Below are 17,623 nucleotides of genomic sequence, written 5' to 3' on the forward strand. Positions count from 1 at the left end.
TGGGGTGCAGTTTTCTTACCTTGGGTTCGAGCGAGAATTAATAAAAGAAACGACCTTTGAGAACGATAAGCTTTTAGTCCTTAGCGGTCACCTAGTCATAACCAAACATAAGGTATCATCAATAAAAATGGTTAACATAAGTTCCCAAATCAATATCTAGCCTCCGGGACATCAATCCCCACTTAACCGGGTACTAGGTTCAACCCCGAGGCCTTAAGCTAGCATCCCCAAGCCAAAGACCTATTTTTTCCCAAATCTGCCTTGATGGGCCGTGGCTCACCATAGCCATGTCGCGGCTCATCCCCCTGACAGAGGCATAATTGCCTCATAAACACACTTAGGTCGCGGCACATTACCCTGATCAGCCCAAAAACCAGCAACGCACCAGCAAACTCCCCTGCGTTTTCCCTCTCAAACCAGCCCTTCAAATCAACTCAAAACCTCTTCCAAACACTCATTTAAACCTCCAAACATCACCCATAACTCACCCACATCAAAACCCAAGTTAAACATCAATCAAAACCACTTTAAATCCAAACTTCCAACAAGAAACCAAAACTGAAAAACCAAAGAAGAAACAGAGTACCACCTGAATTCAATGACTAAAACTCACCTCTAACACGGTTTTGAATCCCCTTTAATGGTTGAAACAAGTCCCCTAGCTGCCCCCTTTGATTTCCTAGATCAAAACCTCAAGATGGCCTCAAGAACACCAAAGAAGAGATGGTGAGGGATGGTGTACAGGTTGAAGAAGAAAACCCTTGTTTTGGCTCTGTTCTTTCTACAGCCCTCCTAAGTCATATATATCCAAACTCCAAATGACCAAATTGCCTTTAAGTCACTTAAAGGCTTCTAAACACTTCTAAGGGTAAAATCGTCATTTCCAACCTATACCGTTAATTATAATTAACGCTCTCCAATTCCCGTTATTCTCAATATTCTCAAATACCAATAAATCACATTCCATTACCCTTTAATTCCCGGTAATGTTCTAATCATCAAAATGACCCCGAGACTCACCCCGAGCCCCGAACTTAATCCCGTTATGACTAGACCGAAAACTTTCTTTCCCATGATCGCCTCACGTCGAATGGCTCGAACCAATCCACATATAATGTGGTAAAATTATAATTCACTCATATGCATAAAATTACACAATCACGCCCCCAACGGCCAAATTACCAAAATGCCCTTGCATTTAAAATATGAGCCCATATGCATGCATTCACCATCATATAATAATATAATTCACATAAACATGCATATAATCATTAAATATTATAATAAATCAATTATGGCCCTCCCGGCCTCCTAATCAAGGTCCTAAACCTTATTAGGAAATTTGGGGCATTACAAGATAGGTGCATGATGACTAGTCACCAACATAACCTTCCTTATGACCATAGAGTCATAACCCTGGAACATCGTTCCCTAGCCTTGTGACAAGCAGTCACCTAGGCCTTAGGCCTTGGCTCTAAGTAACTAGTCCTAGACTAGCCAAGCGCTTATAAGTTTCATCGACCTTAGGGTCGTCCAGCATTAATGCCTTAGAGCCATTCAATGCTGATATCGATTAGATCTAATCTTCATTCGGCCCTGCGTTCAGGACGCTTATGCCGTTTCCGACGCTTAGGTCAGTGCCCCTGACTAGTCAGTGCCATAAACAAGTAAGCAATGCAACCAAACATATATCATATATCAAATATCCGAATACAGGGCATTCAACATGCTTACTTAACAAATAGTAGCACAATTAGGATCATGCATAAACATAGAGACTCACGCTCTGAACAATATCATACTCAGTTACAAAGCATGCCCTAATCACATGTTTCTCGTGCATTGCATTTTAACATCCAACATGCATCAAGAATAGCCATGCATGTCACATATACACAAGGTGCAATTTTCTTACCTCCGGTTCGAGCGAGAATTAGAACAAGAACAACCCTTGAGAACGGTCGATCCTCAATCCATTAGCGGTCACCTATTCTTAACCAAATACAATCTTCGATTAATGAAAATCATCAAAGATAGGGTCTTGACCGAAACCCCACTCTCGAGACCTCGAAACATGCCCACACGGTGAGTAGATTCGATCCCGGGCCTTAAGGATTGAAACCCCGAGCCAAAAACCCTTAAAAACACTCAAAATAGGGTTCTGAAGAAACAGGGTCGTCCTACAGCGCCACCCTCCTAGCGCCCCAGTGCTATACTCAGAACCAAACCGCCCTAGCCTCCTCTGCAGGTAGCGTTGTTGCACCCTACACTGGGCGCTGTAACACTACCTTCAGCCAGCAACAACCCAGAAAATCTCTTCCTTCGATTCCACCATTTCTAACCCAAACCAAAAAGCTTCCAAACATCAAATTAAGTCCCAAATGAACCTAAATACCACCTCCACATGTCCTAGGCACCACAACCCCAAGAACCCTAGCCAAAACTCCAATCAATTCCCCACTTTCCAACCCAAAAACCCGCTAGAACTTAACTAAGAAAACAGAGCAAAACCAAGAGTTCTAATGGCTAAAAACTCACATCAATCTCAGCAACACACCCTCTTCAATCGTGGAGCATAACCCTAGCTTATCCCAGCTTGGTTCCTTGGCTTGATTCCTCAAACAAAGCTTGAAAATCCAAAGAGAAAATGAAGGAAAAAGACCATCGGGAGAGAAGGAAGACAACACTCTGTTTTCCTCTTCTTTCTACAGCCTTAATGGCTTATATCAATCTCAAAGAGTGAAAAGACCTAAATGCCCTCAAGTCTAAAATAAAACCTTAAAAGACACCAAGGGCAAACCCGTCCTTTCGCACCTATTTCATTAATCATAATTAACACCCTCCAAATTCCCACTATTCTCAATATTCTCACATACCAATAATCCATATCCCATTACCCTTTAATTCCCGGTAATGCTCTAATCATTAAACTCACCCCGAGACTCACCTCGAGCCCCGAACTTAAACCTGTTGTGACTAGACCGAACACTTGCATTTCATAATCGTCTCATGCCGAAAGGCTTGAACAAATCCACATATAATGTGGTACCATTCATAACTCACCCACATGCACGAAAATACACAAATATGCCCTCAACGGGCCAAATTACCAAAATGCCCTTATAATTATAAATACACCCATATGCATGCATTTATCATCATATCATAATATAATTCACATAAACATGCATATGATCATTAAATAACATAATAAATCAATTATGACCCTCCCGGCCTCCTAATCAAGGTCCTAACCCTTATTAGGAAATTCGGGGCATTACACTAACTCCCTTTTAAATTTATTTAAAAAAATTCACTTTTTAAATCTTAACCAAAATAAAAAGAAACACCTCTTTTAAAATAAATTAAAATAATATATTCACTCTTTTATAATAGTTATAGATATAGTAATAATTGATTAAATAATTATTTAATTTTGTTACCAAGTGTAATTAATAAGATTAAAAATAATTAAAAGAGATATATAACTAAAATATATTCTCCACTATAATATAATATAATTTGATTAAATTTATTAAACAAACTCACCATTTAACACTATTTAAATCTTAGCCAAAAATAAAAATACAAAAAATATATTCTTACTGCAACATAATAATTTGATGAAATTTATTAAACTAACTCAGTTTTAAATTTATTTAAAAAAAATCCATTTTTAAATCTTAACCAAAATAAAAATCAACACACTTTTTCTTTAAAAAAATAGACAAATACAAATAACTATATTAAAAAGAGATATGTAAATACAATATATTCTCTACTACAAGATTATATAATTTGATCAAATTTACTAAACTAACTTACTATTTAAATTTATTAAAAAAACCACTTTTTAAATCTTAACAAAAAAAATACACTATTTATTTAAATAAAAAATTAAAAAAATATTTTTTTATATAAAAACATTATTTACTACAACACAAAATAAAATATATACTAGAAAACTTAACTTTTTAAATCTTAATTAAAATAAAAGAAACACACATTTAAAAAAAATAAAAACTAAAGATAAAAATCTAACTGTCTATTTAAATTTATTAAAAAAATTGCTATTTTTTAAAAATATAAATTAATTTTTGAAATCTTAATTAAAATAAAAAGAAATACACATTAAAAAAAACAATAATTATATATATATATATATTTATACTACAAGATAAAATAACTTGACCACACTAAAAAACAAAATAATTTAACCAAAAAAATTTAAATTCACTTAGTCTTTTATAATAGTTATAGATACATATTAGCATTTTAATATTATATTGTTACAAATATATTATATGTAATAGTGGACGTCATATTCGAATATTTCAGAGTGATGTTTTCATTGAAATTGAGAAAGGAAAATGGTTGATATTAAAGAGAATAGAGTATGTATCATCGTTATAACATGTTATAAATTAGAGACTATAACTAATTAATTACATATAGATTCAAGAAATGGCACCGCACCGAATATCAATCTCACACTTACATAACTTTTGACGCCATCGGAATATCCTCATGGTATAATATCCAAAGAATTTTTTTAACTTTGGGATGGATACGCAAATTCTATATCCCAATTCACCATCTCGAAAGTCGTCCTAGTCAATAGCAGGCCAAGTCCGCACCTAGGCCCTATTTATCTAATTTTAATTAATATATTACATAAAAAAAATTAAAAATTTGTATAATTTTATTATATTGATTATTGAAAAATTAAAGACTATATAGCCCTACCAATACTAGGCTTGCTTTGGTTTGGCACTTCCATACTAATTATAGGGGTGTTCATATAAACTGCAAACGACGGTTTGGTTCCAAACCGCACCGCACCAAACTGTCAATAACCATAACTAGTGAAATTGTTTTTGATGGTTCGGTTTAACCGGATCGCTCAACTTTTATAGTTTGCCCATGGTTTCTAATTTTTTAAAACTAATTAAATCGAACTGGACCGTGATGTTTTCTAAAAATATAGTTTTTAGAAATGAGGGTGCAAATGTTTGAAACCCTACACTCAAGTTAATATAACGTCTACCAAACAATTCAAACCAAACAATTTAATTGTTTAGAATATGTTTTTAGTAGTATTTAATACATGCACAAGTTTCCAAAACTAGAAAAAGAGAAATGTAAAGTCTCACATTGTTTAGAAAGTAAACATTTCTTTCCCACTTCTATAAAATGATTCAAAATAATTACACTTACAACAACAAAGACAATAAGCTTCTTGTAGACTTTTATGGTCTTGAAAGTAAAGTTAAAATTATTATTATTATTTAAATATAATTATTTAGTTAATTATTGTATAATTAAAAAATTTAAAATTTTAATAATTTGGTTATATGGTTAAAACCGAACCATACTGTTTACTTATGGTTTGGTTTGGCTTTTTAATTTGAGAAATGATAGGAAATAGCCTAAAATAAAGTCATCAAGAAGCTAATGCCCTCATTTTTAAAATTGTAGATAAATTGCCATTTTACATTGTTGATTGCTTAAATTGCCCTTTTGTATAATTTATTTATTTATTTAAGACTGTATGACTTTATTATAGTGGTATATGTATATTAGTTTTGTTTAATTAGTTTTTATTTTATAGTTATATTGATTTTTTAAGTTTTTTATAAGTTGTTGGTATATTATTTTTCAATTAGTGTATATATTTTTTGTGGTATGGTATATAATTTTTTTTTGTGATATTTAATTTATATTTTATTATACATAGTGTTAGTATATAATTTTGTATCATGGTATATACATTTTAATGGTAGTATATAACTTTGTTAGCATAGTATATACATTTTTTAGTAATAATTTTGTAAGTTTTGATGGTATATTATTTTTCAACTCAGTATATATATTTTGTAGTATGGTATATCATTCAACAACTCATAAAAAACGAAAAAAAATCAAAATAACTTTAAAATAAAAACTAATTAAACAAAACTAATATACATATACCATAATATTAAAATATTTAGAATATAATAGTAATTTGTTAAAGAGTGTATTTGGTAATATGTGATATATGAAATAGATGATTAGGCTATTTTACTACAAAATTAAAAACATAGACATTTACTTACTTTCACACAACATTAAGGGTTATTTTGCACCATGCCCCTTTTAATTTTGATGGTTTGGTTTGATTTTTCATTTAAAAAAAATCGTATGAGCTGTTTGGTTTTAAAATTCTTCTAAACCACACCAATCCAAACCGTGTACACCCACAGCTAATTAACCTTTCTAGTGAAGGAACAACAATAGAAGGACGAAAATACTTGTAAAGGAGAACCTCATTGCACACCCCAGCTACGAAATTAACTCACAAACACCCTAGGGTTGCCATGACTTTTGGAGAAATAGAACAAAAATAATAAGATCTTGGTAAATGGGGGTCACTACAAGCATCAATTTACTGACCATAACCCACTCTCCATCGAAGACCCTTCTTTAACAAATTTGAACCCAATAAAAGGCAAGCCCATAATTGAGAAGAACCATTTTTATTAGTAGCATAAAAAAATAAATGAAACAATTCTTAAAATATTTAGGGTAGTTAACTATTTTTTACTCTGTGTTTTTCTAAAGTATCATTTTGGTACCTATGTTTACAATTGCTATACCCTGATTTTGAGAAAGGGAATCTTGATCTCGAAACTCAGGCTCATAAGGAGTAAGCTCGAGACAAGCATAGTTGTCATGTGATCAGCAAGTCAGAGACAGTCTCACTGAGCAGTATATGTGACAACGTCAAGATTAGGTGAGCTTGGAAACTATGTAGTCTTGGAGGTGTTTCGAGACTATAAGTTAGGCTCGAAACTCACAATGGCAATAGTTCAACACTTGTATAAAATCTCCTGATTCATTTCCTGTCGTCAGACAGGGCGATTCGAGCTCGAGTATTGTGAGCTCTAAAAAGATGGTTTCGTCAACATTACTTGTTGACAACAGAGGCGAACCGAGGTTATGAGCTCGCGATGGGTGAACGACCTCGTAGGCGTATGAGTCAAATTACTACTCTCGTAAACTGTGTGTACATATTTATTGTTGTAAATTCCCTACATTTAAGGGATCTGATGTAATCTATTATTAATCCCTTATATCATGGGATATAACCACGTACGTAGTAACGAATGCATTTAATAGCATTTATTTTAATTAATTTGTATTATATCAACCCGAATTCTGTGGGAAGATATTTGGTAAACCACTCTATAAATAGAGTGAAGCCATTCATTTGTATGAAAAAAAAAACGGATACTAGGAAGATTCTTTACAATTGCTTGGGAAAGCCATAAGAGAATTCCAAGAAGTTAATAACACAAACTCGTGGACTAGGTAGATTTTAACTGCTGAACCATGTAAAAAATCGTGTCTATATTATTTGTTTCCTCTGGTATTTTTAGTCTAATTGCTCTTCTTTTCTAAGTTGACGAAAAACAGCATCAACAGTTTGGTGCTTTCATTGAGAGCTATTAAACAAGACGTGAGCTAGTTTATTTAGAAAGTTTCCTAAATCATCAATGGCCGCTGCAAGTGACCCTAGTACGGGTGAGCGCCCAATGCCCAATATACCTGAGGAGTAGATTCCTCATGCTGAGGATTACCCACGACGACCTGAAAAGCAGCCCATGGCGGATCCAGATCCTGAAGAAATGAGCGATTCGTCCAACTCTCGGGGGCCACCTGCCCCCAGGCCTGATGAAGATATGTATTACATTTCTGAAAGATATGTTCCAATTGTGGAACATGAAAACCGCCAATTGCGCAAATAGTTGGCAGAGGCCACGAAATGCAACGAAGAATTAGCTATACAAGTTGCTAATGCCCAGGCACCTCCTCGGAGACCTAGGGGACGTCCTCGTGGGACCACGACCGCCAAGAGGGTAGAGCAAGTGCCGCCACAACATCTCAGCCAGCCCAACCAAGACCACAGAGGAGTACTGGGATGAGGCTACTTCCAACCCTACTCCAGAAGTACCAGCAAGAACGAGTAATAACCAACCCCCCTCGGCGGCTTAGAACCCAAATCCTGATGCTGGACATAACAACCCGGAGCCTGATCGGGCGAACTCTGGACCATCTAGGTCCGGCAATGGGAGAAAGCCACTGTCACCATAAGATACCCATCATCGCCAATAAGGTACCCCTCGCCAGCCCAAGAGGTTCCACGGCCTCCGCATTGAGATGGAAATCGACTAGGCATGGACAGGGGAATGAAAGAGAAGCTACTCAAGATCGCAGAGCTCCTCAGCCTTTGAGAAGCCAAATGTCAAGATCACAAACTGTTGGGACAAGGAGGCCAGCAGGGGACCTACCTCATAATCATCGAGCTACGAGTTATGTAAGTGAAAGCTTGGATTACACTCGGTCTGTGAGTGTTTACAACATGGAACCGAGACATGCAGGGAATCGAGGGAATCACCCTGATATGCTGGAATACTTAAACCATAATCGGGGTTGAGATAATCCTCTGAACCCAGATCTGCGAGACCATCTGAATGGCCGCAAACAGTCAGTGTATAACCCTGTACCGAGATAGGGAGCTGGAGTTTTTATTAACGATAACTAGCCCCCTCAGGTCCAGACTCGACCTCCAGTGGATTTAGTCCAGGAAAAGATTGATTAATTAGAAAGAGCATTCAAGATCCTACAGAACGAGCGTAATAGGGACAAAGCAGAAGAGTCCGATGAAGAGCTCGAGCCTTTTGCCGCGCATATCTCCAGCACTCCGTTTCCTTAGGGATTCAGGATACCTCATGTCCCACCATTTGACAGAAACTCAGACCCGTACAGTCATTTGAGTACATTCAATTCCATCATGCGAGCCAGCAATGTTGGGTACGAGCTCAGATGTATGTTGTTCCTTGCCACACTTGCAGGACCAGCAAAAAACTGGTTTGAGAAGTATAAAAGGCATTCGATCTCGTCTTGGGATCAGTTTTCTAGAGACTTCAAGAAGCAATTTAAGGCTATGATTGGCATCAGGACCGAGGCCTCAGCCTTAACAAATGTCCGACAACAACAAAATGAGTCATTGAAGAGTTACCTCACGAGGTTTAACCTAGAAGTGGCCCAAGCTCGAGATATCAATGATAGCGGTCACCTGATGGCTGTTAGAGTGGGTATACTGCTAGGAAGTCCCCTTTGAGAAGATTTACAAAGGAAATCTATCAGGTCGTTAACCGAGTTCAATCGGAGGGTCCAAAGGTTTGTCATTGTAGAAGAGGCAAGGTCAGCAATAAACATGACCTCTCAGCCCATAACTACAACGACAAACATAAACTTTGCCTCGACCTCAGCAACCCATCAACTTCGAAACCCTCTGGGGACAACCCTTCCAAAAGGAAGAAGAGCGAAGGGAATAATCCTGAGACTGATGGAGGGAAGAAGAAGAAAGGGGAAAAATATTTATCTGTATACAAAGTATATACCGAGCTCAACGAGTCTCGGGAGAATATTTACCTGGCTAATGAGAACCAGGTCCCATTTAGATGACCTGACCCAATGAGGAACCAAAAGGCAAAAAGGGATCTAGATAAATATTGTAGATTCCATAGAGATATCAGACACACAACCGATTAATGTCGACAACTAAAAGATGAGATCGAAGGCTTGATCTCGAGGGGATATTTCGGACAGTACGTGAGGAACCAAAATACCACTCAAGCCTCGACAAGCCACAGGGAAACAGCTGCACAACCTTCCCAAAACAATAGCTCCCAAGCTCAAGAGGACAAGTGACCCCCTTCGATTGATGGAGGAGATGTAATGACCATCTCGGGGGGACCTCGTATCGCAGGATCGGGCAGAAACGCCCAAAAGAGATACGTAAATGAGCTCAAGACTGAAGACGGTTCTCCCAACGAACCCGAGCCATGAGCTCCAAAATAGTAGAGGGTTAAGACTCAACCCATAACGTTTACTGAAGAGGACGCGTCTCACGTCCAGTTTCCCCATAATGACCCCCTGGTCATAACACTCCAACTTGCGAACAAGACAGTACGCCGAGTCCTGATTGATAATAGGAGCTCAATGAATATCCTCTATAAAGCCACACTAGGTGTAATGACCCAACTAATTATAAGACTTTGGACCATTAAATCTACTATACATAGACACTATTCTTAAGAAAACATACATGCGAAACATTCATAACTTTATTAAAAAAAACTATACAGGAAATGTTGAAATACATAAATTCGGGGTATGGGATCCCATTATTTGAAAAATAAAACATAACTTTAACTTAATTAAAATTATGTACAAAACCAAGTGCGTAAAATACAAAGAAACATAATTAAAAGGACTGAAAATAACGTCATCCTCGAATCGTTCACGCAGTCTACCGAATCCATTCTTCCTCAATACACAATCCCAAGCTGCCAAGAATCTATCCGCTGCCATAACTATTTTCCTGCATACATAAAAATAAAGGAATGAGCCTAATGCCCAGCAAGGAAAATCTACTAAAAGCATAAAACATAAACATAAACTATAAACATATGACTATAAAAATGTATACCATATAGGACTACAATATTAATGGCCATTAACTCATTAATTGAGGTAGGTTAGATCACATGGTAGTTTATGATAACCTATCTAGGTCCTCAGTCTACTAATCGAGGTAGGGTAAATCATAACTCTAAACCATGAAAATAATAAACACTAGGGTTTGCTAGCTAAGCAATTATGAGCCCTAGATAACATCAAAACATAACATAACATAAACTTATCATAACATATTATACATAAACATAATATATAAGCATTAGAAACTATCCTATTTTCCTTACCAAAACCGGGATATGAGAACAAGGACGGGATTTGGAACACTCCTAAAAAGGAATGAACTAAACCACCAATGAAGAAGAGCTTACCGAAAAGAAACCTTAAGTTCAAAGAACTTAAATGCCTAATCAAGAATGGAAAACATTGAGTTAGGATTTGAGTAAAGAAAACTATAAGAAACTAATGAAACATACAGAAATGAACGAGGAATAGGAATACCTTTTAGTGCACTAGAACCGAACTACACCTCAATATAGAAAAACAAACTATTTTATCTTACTTCCCAAGTGTTTATAAATCTTAAAATGATAAAGCTTATAACCCCAACCCAAGTGTTTATCACTCAATAGTAAATCTAGCAGCTTGAAAGCTCTGAACTCAGCTTGAAGAATGAGAGAAATGGCTGGGTACTAGGTCCTATTTATAGAGTTCAAGGAGTGAAAAGATCTTCTTTTAGCTTGAATAAAAATAATGAATATTACTTGAAAAACATTTGAATATTCGCTCAGCATAGGCTTAAGACTCGGTCAAAACGTTCAAAGGCTTGACAAGAGGTTAAGTGTTGAATTGAGCTTAGTTTAAAAAACGTTTGAACATAAAGCCCTAGAGCCTATATATCGCCCATGGTAGGCAATATATCACCTGGGCTTATATCCCGAGGCTCGTCGATGCGTTTGTGCGAAGTTACGTGTTTTTTGTATCCCCGTGTGGCGATATATCGCCCCTATAGCTGCGATATTTCGGCATACGCTGAAATATTATACACGTAATTGCACTTTTTCAGCTTAATTTGAATTGGGTAAACAACTTTGACTGAGTCCTAAAAAGATATTAAAGCTGCTGGCAGGTCCTAGGGTTTTTAAATATTTCTCTTATAAAATTATTCATAAAAAATACTTAATTCCTTAATAAACATGCACACGACAAGTGTCATGATCTTATTGTTTCTATCTAAACCTTATAGTATAATAAATAACATCTTGATAACCAGCTATATTAATTAAACCTTATGTTATAATTAATATTCTTAAACTATATGTTAAACTTATAAAATCTATAAGTGTTGCTACTATTACTACTACTACTATTGCCGATCTAGCTAAGTAAAGTTCTTGGACTCTACACTAGGAAAGATGGGACTCACGCTTCGAAATCTAAAAGCATGTGCAACCGCACTATACAGTTTTTCAGGAGAAGGGATTGCCTGTATGGGATCCATTGAACTCCCTGTGACCTTAGGAGACTATCCAGTCTCTGTAATCGAGATGATGGAGTTTGTCGTGGTGGACCTCCCATTGGCCTACAACGTACTGATCGGGAGACCCGCCCTAGTGGGGCTGGGGGCAGTATCGTCTATTAAGCATTTGGCCATCAAGTTCCCGACTTCTAGTGGCATTGAGACGTTGAAGGGGGACCAGCTTGTGGGAAGAGAATGCTATAGCATATCCATTAGGGGAAAGAAGCAAACAAGTGCACATGCACTTGTAATTATTCAGAACAAAGATGGGACGGTCTTCGAGATAGATGAAGAGATCAACCCCAGGATAGAAGAAAGGGCTGACCTCGAACCTCTGGAAGAGCTTGAGGAGTTCAAGCTCGAAGAAAAAGATCCCACGAGGACGGTGAAGGTGGGTAAGAATCTTTCAAAAGAAGAGAAATAAAAACTAATCTACTTCTTAAAAGAAAACCAGGATGTGTTTGCATGGTCACACTCGGACATGGTGGGAATTAGTGCAAATGTCATGAGCCACGCGCTTAACATTGACAAAAGCTTCCCCCCGAAGAAACAAAAGCGAAGACTACTGGACGATGATAGAAAGAAGGCCCTCAAGGAAGAAGTCAATAGGTTGAAGGCAAATCAATTCATACGAGATGCCTTCTATCCCGATTGGATTGCCAATCCAGTGTTGGTTCTGAAACCCAACAGCAAATGGCAAACCTGTATCGACTACTCAGACCTTAACAAGGCATACCCTAAAGATTGTTTCCCATTACCTCAGATAGATCAGCTTGCAGATGCCACTACAGGCCATGGCACCATGTCGTTCATGGACGCTTATTCTGGATATAACCAGATTTCCATGCACGCGCTAGACCAAGAGCATACGAGCTTTGTAACCGATAAAGGGTTGTACTGCTACAATGTCATGCCTTTCGGGCTCAAAAACGCTGGAGCCACGTACCAAAGGCTTGTAAACAGAATGTTCTCCAAGAAAATAGGGAATAACATGGAAGTGTATGTTGACGACATGCTAGTCAACTCCAAACATAACAGCAACCATGTGGATGATCTCGCCGAATGCGTTACTATACTACAGAAATATAACATGAAACTTAACCCACAAAAGTTCTCTTTCGAAGTGTCTTTGGAATTTTTTTTGGGATTTATAGTGAATGCACGAGGAATAGAGGTTAATTCGGACAAGATCAAGACATTGATTGATATGCCCTCACCTCGAAAGCATAAGGATGTCCAGAGTTTGACTGGACGGATGGCAGAACTAAGTAGGTTTATTTCAAAATCTACAGACCGTTGTCTCCCTTTTTTCAACCTTTTAAGAGGGGGGAAAAAGTTCGAGTGGTCAGAGGAATGTGAGCTTGCATTCCAGAACCTAAAGAAATATCTCACCGAACCACCAATCTTGTGAAAGCCTATCACGAGAGAAGTCTTATACTTGTACCTCGCTACAACCGAGCACGCCATTAGTGTCGTGCTCGTTCGAGAAGACAAGAAGGTACAAAAGCCAGTGTACTATGTCAGCAAAAGGTTACTGGGGGCAGAATCGAGATACCCTTTAATGGGAAAATTGGCTCTCAGCTTGATCCACTCATCTCGAAAGCTCCGACCTTATTTTTAACTACACCCTATTCATGTGTTAACTGACAAACCACTATGACAAGTTCTATCTAAACCAGAAGCTTTTAAAAGATTGTTAAGGTGGCCTATCAAGCTCGGCCAGTTTGAGATTACATACCATCCGAGAATGACCATCAAGGGACAGGTCCTGGCGGACTTTATTGTCGAGTATACCGGAGTATCTAACGATGAAGTTATGACCCACGTCCGCGAGCTGTGGAATCTTTACGTTGACGGGTCCTGCAACGAACACGGATCGGGGGCAGGCATTATACTGATCACCCAAGCAGGAAATCAATTTCACTCAGCTTTAAGGTTCAACTTTGAAGCATCGAATAACGAGGCCGAATATGAAGCATTGCTAGCAGGACTTCCAACACCTCGAAACTGAAATTCTCCCAGCAGAATGGAATAAGGCTAAAAAATTGATGTATCAGATCCTGAGATATACTATTATGGAAGGAAAGTTGTATCGAAGAGGATATTCTATGCCACTACTTCGATGTGTAACTCCACCCGAGGCAAGAATAATCCTGGAGGAAATCCATGAAGGATTTTGTGGAGATCACACTGGGGGCATAGTCTATCCAAAAAAGTGATGAGGCAGGGATATTTCTAGCCCACAATCAAGACAGACGCGTTCAAATATGTCAAGATATGTGATAACTGTCAGCAATTTGCTTCAATTCCACAAGCTCCACCTACCGAGCTAACCATGCTGACCTCCCCATGACCATTTGCGGTGTGGGGAATCGATCTTATAGGCTCGCTACCAACATGCAAAGGTGGAGTGAAGTATGCTATCGCCGCGGTCGATTATTTCATGAAATGGACTGAGGTCGAACCCCTGGCTACAATTACCTTGAAAAAAGGTTTTAGACTTTGTGGTGAAAAATATCATCTGCCGATACAGAATGCCCAGAATGATAGTGTCGGACAATGGTACCCAATTCGACAGTGATTTGTTTACCCATTTTTGTGAAAATAATGGGATAATAAAAAGATTCTCCTCCGTCGCCCATCCCCAATCAAATGACCAGGTCGAAGTAGTCAACAAAACCCTTAAAAGCTCCATAAAGAAAAAGTTGGAGGAGGCTAAAGGAAGATGGCCCGAGGAGTTACCCCAAGTTTTGTGGGCCTAGCTTGAACTTCGATAGGACATACTCCCTTCTTCCTAGCATATGGATGCGAGGCCCTGTTGCTGATTGAAGCCGAAATACCTACAAGACGGAGCCATGCCTACAATCAGGCCTGGAACCAATCCCAGCTCGAAGAAAGTCTAGACTAATTGAAGAAAGATGAGATGAAGCTCAACTGAAAAATTCTGCATATCAACAACGAGCTACCAAATATTTCAATAAAAAGGTTCGAGATAGAAAATTCAGATTGGGAGACTTGGTATTAAGACATGTATTTCTGGCTACAAGGGACCCGCCTGCTGGGGTACTCTGACCTAACTTGGAAGGACCTTACTAGATCGAGTCTATTATCCGACTTGGGATTTATAAATTGGCGAGATTGAAAGGACAATTGGTACCGCGAGCTTGGAATGGTGAACATCTACGACCTTACTATCAATAGTGTGGGAATAATGTTTTATTGTAACCAAGCTTGTTTATTTTTCAGACTTTTTATTAATAAAGTGTTGAATTTTGCTCAAAAGTTATTTAATGTTGTATTTTTGTTTCAAACTCTCTTAATTCAATAACCTATGGTCACACTCATAGGATATTAAGGGGGCATCAGTGGTATACAATAATACCATAAAGTTGAAAAAAATAACATAGAATAAAAATGTCTTGATCATTAAACCGACATACAAGTTCAAGTGTCTAGATATAACCAGATGCGCGAGCTAAGATGTTCTGGACATAAACAGGTTATCAAAATTATAAGTGTCTGGATATAACTAGATGCGCGAGCTAAGATGATCTGGACATAACTAGGTTATCAAAATTATAAGTGTAGGGATATAACCTGATGCGCGAGCTAAGATGATCTTGACATAACTAGATTATCAAAATTATAAGTGTCTGGATTACAGACCAGACACGAGCTAAATAAGTTTAGAACAAACCAGCTAAAACTTATCAACAGAAAGTTGGAATATAAATAAACCTACTTCGAGTTAAGTCGAGTTTGAGGCTGGAATATTTTGCAAATAAGATAGTTTCGACCTCACAACCTTGGGGAGCTAATCGAGGAAGAGGAAAAGTTACTAGAAAAGCAAGATATAAATAAACTACTAATCTTACATGCCATATAAGCACTTTCTAGTGCATGGTGAAAGTAAGGTTCGACCTTGACAAATAACGAGATCGGGCATCAATACATCGGGTAAACTGTGCATGAATGCATTGAAACTTGAGCTTAAATCCAACAGATGTGTTTGTATGAATAAACAAACATAAAAACAAACCTTTAATGTAAGATGCTTGAAATATTTTGACCCAGAAATGTAAAGAAAAAATATTAATGTAAATGCTGAATGTAAAATTAAGTGTATAAAGGTTTTCAAGCAAAGGAAATCATATATATAAAAGATTGAAATTACTATTTGAACAAACATAAAATAGCCCTAAAACGAGCTATAAATTTTCTTTACCCCAAGGGCTTAAAATAAAAAAGGTATGACAAAAAACTTAATGGGACGCAGCCCATGACCTCGCTTTTATAAAGCAGGTGCGTCCTCCTTGGCAGCATCAGGCTTCTCCGCCATTGTTTTGGCCTCCTCCTTGGCATCCGCCTCGTCCAGCCGAGCCTACCACCTCTCAAGGAACTCATCTTCGAGAGTGTCCAAAAAGCTAGTATCGAGATCATAATTTTTGGCCCAGATACGGTACCTAGCGATATCAACAGTATGATCTTTCTTCCGCTTAAACTCCTCAAGAAGGCGAGCCTTCTCACCCTCAATTATATTGAAGGTGGCCTTCTTCTCCTCCGCGAGCTTGGCATTCAGCTCTTCAAGCTCCTTGATTCTGGAGTCCCTCTTCCTAATTTCATAATCCTTAGCCTCCAGCTTTTACTCGAGCTCTAACTTCGTGGCCTTAAGCTCATCTACGAGCTTTATCTGGAGGGTCTTTACCTCTTGAGCATCGGATAAGCTCAAGTGGACTTTGTTGTTCAGCTTGTAGTTAAGCTAAGCAAACACGGCAAAGGCATGTACACAAACAAAAATGGGTTAGAACACATATAGAATAAATTTGAACCGGCAACATGGCAGAGTAAAAAGAATTACCGAGGTGAGGAGCTCGCTGCCCTTGTCATAAAGGGTGTTGTTGTCTCGGCAAGAGGTGAGGAATTTCCATTGAGGGGCGCCATGGTTGCTGAAACTTTGGCCAACTTGGGACAATACATCCGAGCCCAGACTGGCTCCGTGTTCCCCGCGGCGTTGTCGATCACATACTCAAGGGAGTGGGTCAAAATCGACAACAAGCATTCCCGAGTGGGAAGAAGCTTCTTTGGAGCCAGAGCAGTTTATTGAGAAGTTTGAATGGCAGGAGGAGGCGGAGGGAGCAAGACCTCAGTGGATACTCTGACCTTGGGATTTGGATCAGCAGCTTGGCTTGGGCTGTGTGTGTTAGAGGCATGAGGTTTCATCTCAGAACAAGGCTAAAGTCAAAAGAAACCTAACTGGAACCCTCCCCCGAGCTTGTGCTCGGTGACCAAGTAATCCCCCTATCTTCAGAGGAGGTTGGGGGAGTCCCTTCCTTATACGTAGGTGACAGCCTTGAAAGGTCTCTATAATCATTGGTACCGTACTGAACGACGATCCCATCCCAGACTTCATTTAAACTATACATAATTTGGAAGTGGCCTAACAAACTATTGAACCTATGTACCCTATAATCTACCCATGACCAAACATGAAAGTTATCCCTGGGATCTGGGAATAAGATCAAGGTATCGAGCTTATGCTTTAGCATAGATGGGGACCACATAGCCAAGCTCGATGAC

Source organism: Humulus lupulus, chromosome 9, assembly GCF_963169125.1.
Source record: "Humulus lupulus chromosome 9, drHumLupu1.1, whole genome shotgun sequence".
Lineage (NCBI taxonomy): Eukaryota > Viridiplantae > Streptophyta > Magnoliopsida > Rosales > Cannabaceae > Humulus > Humulus lupulus.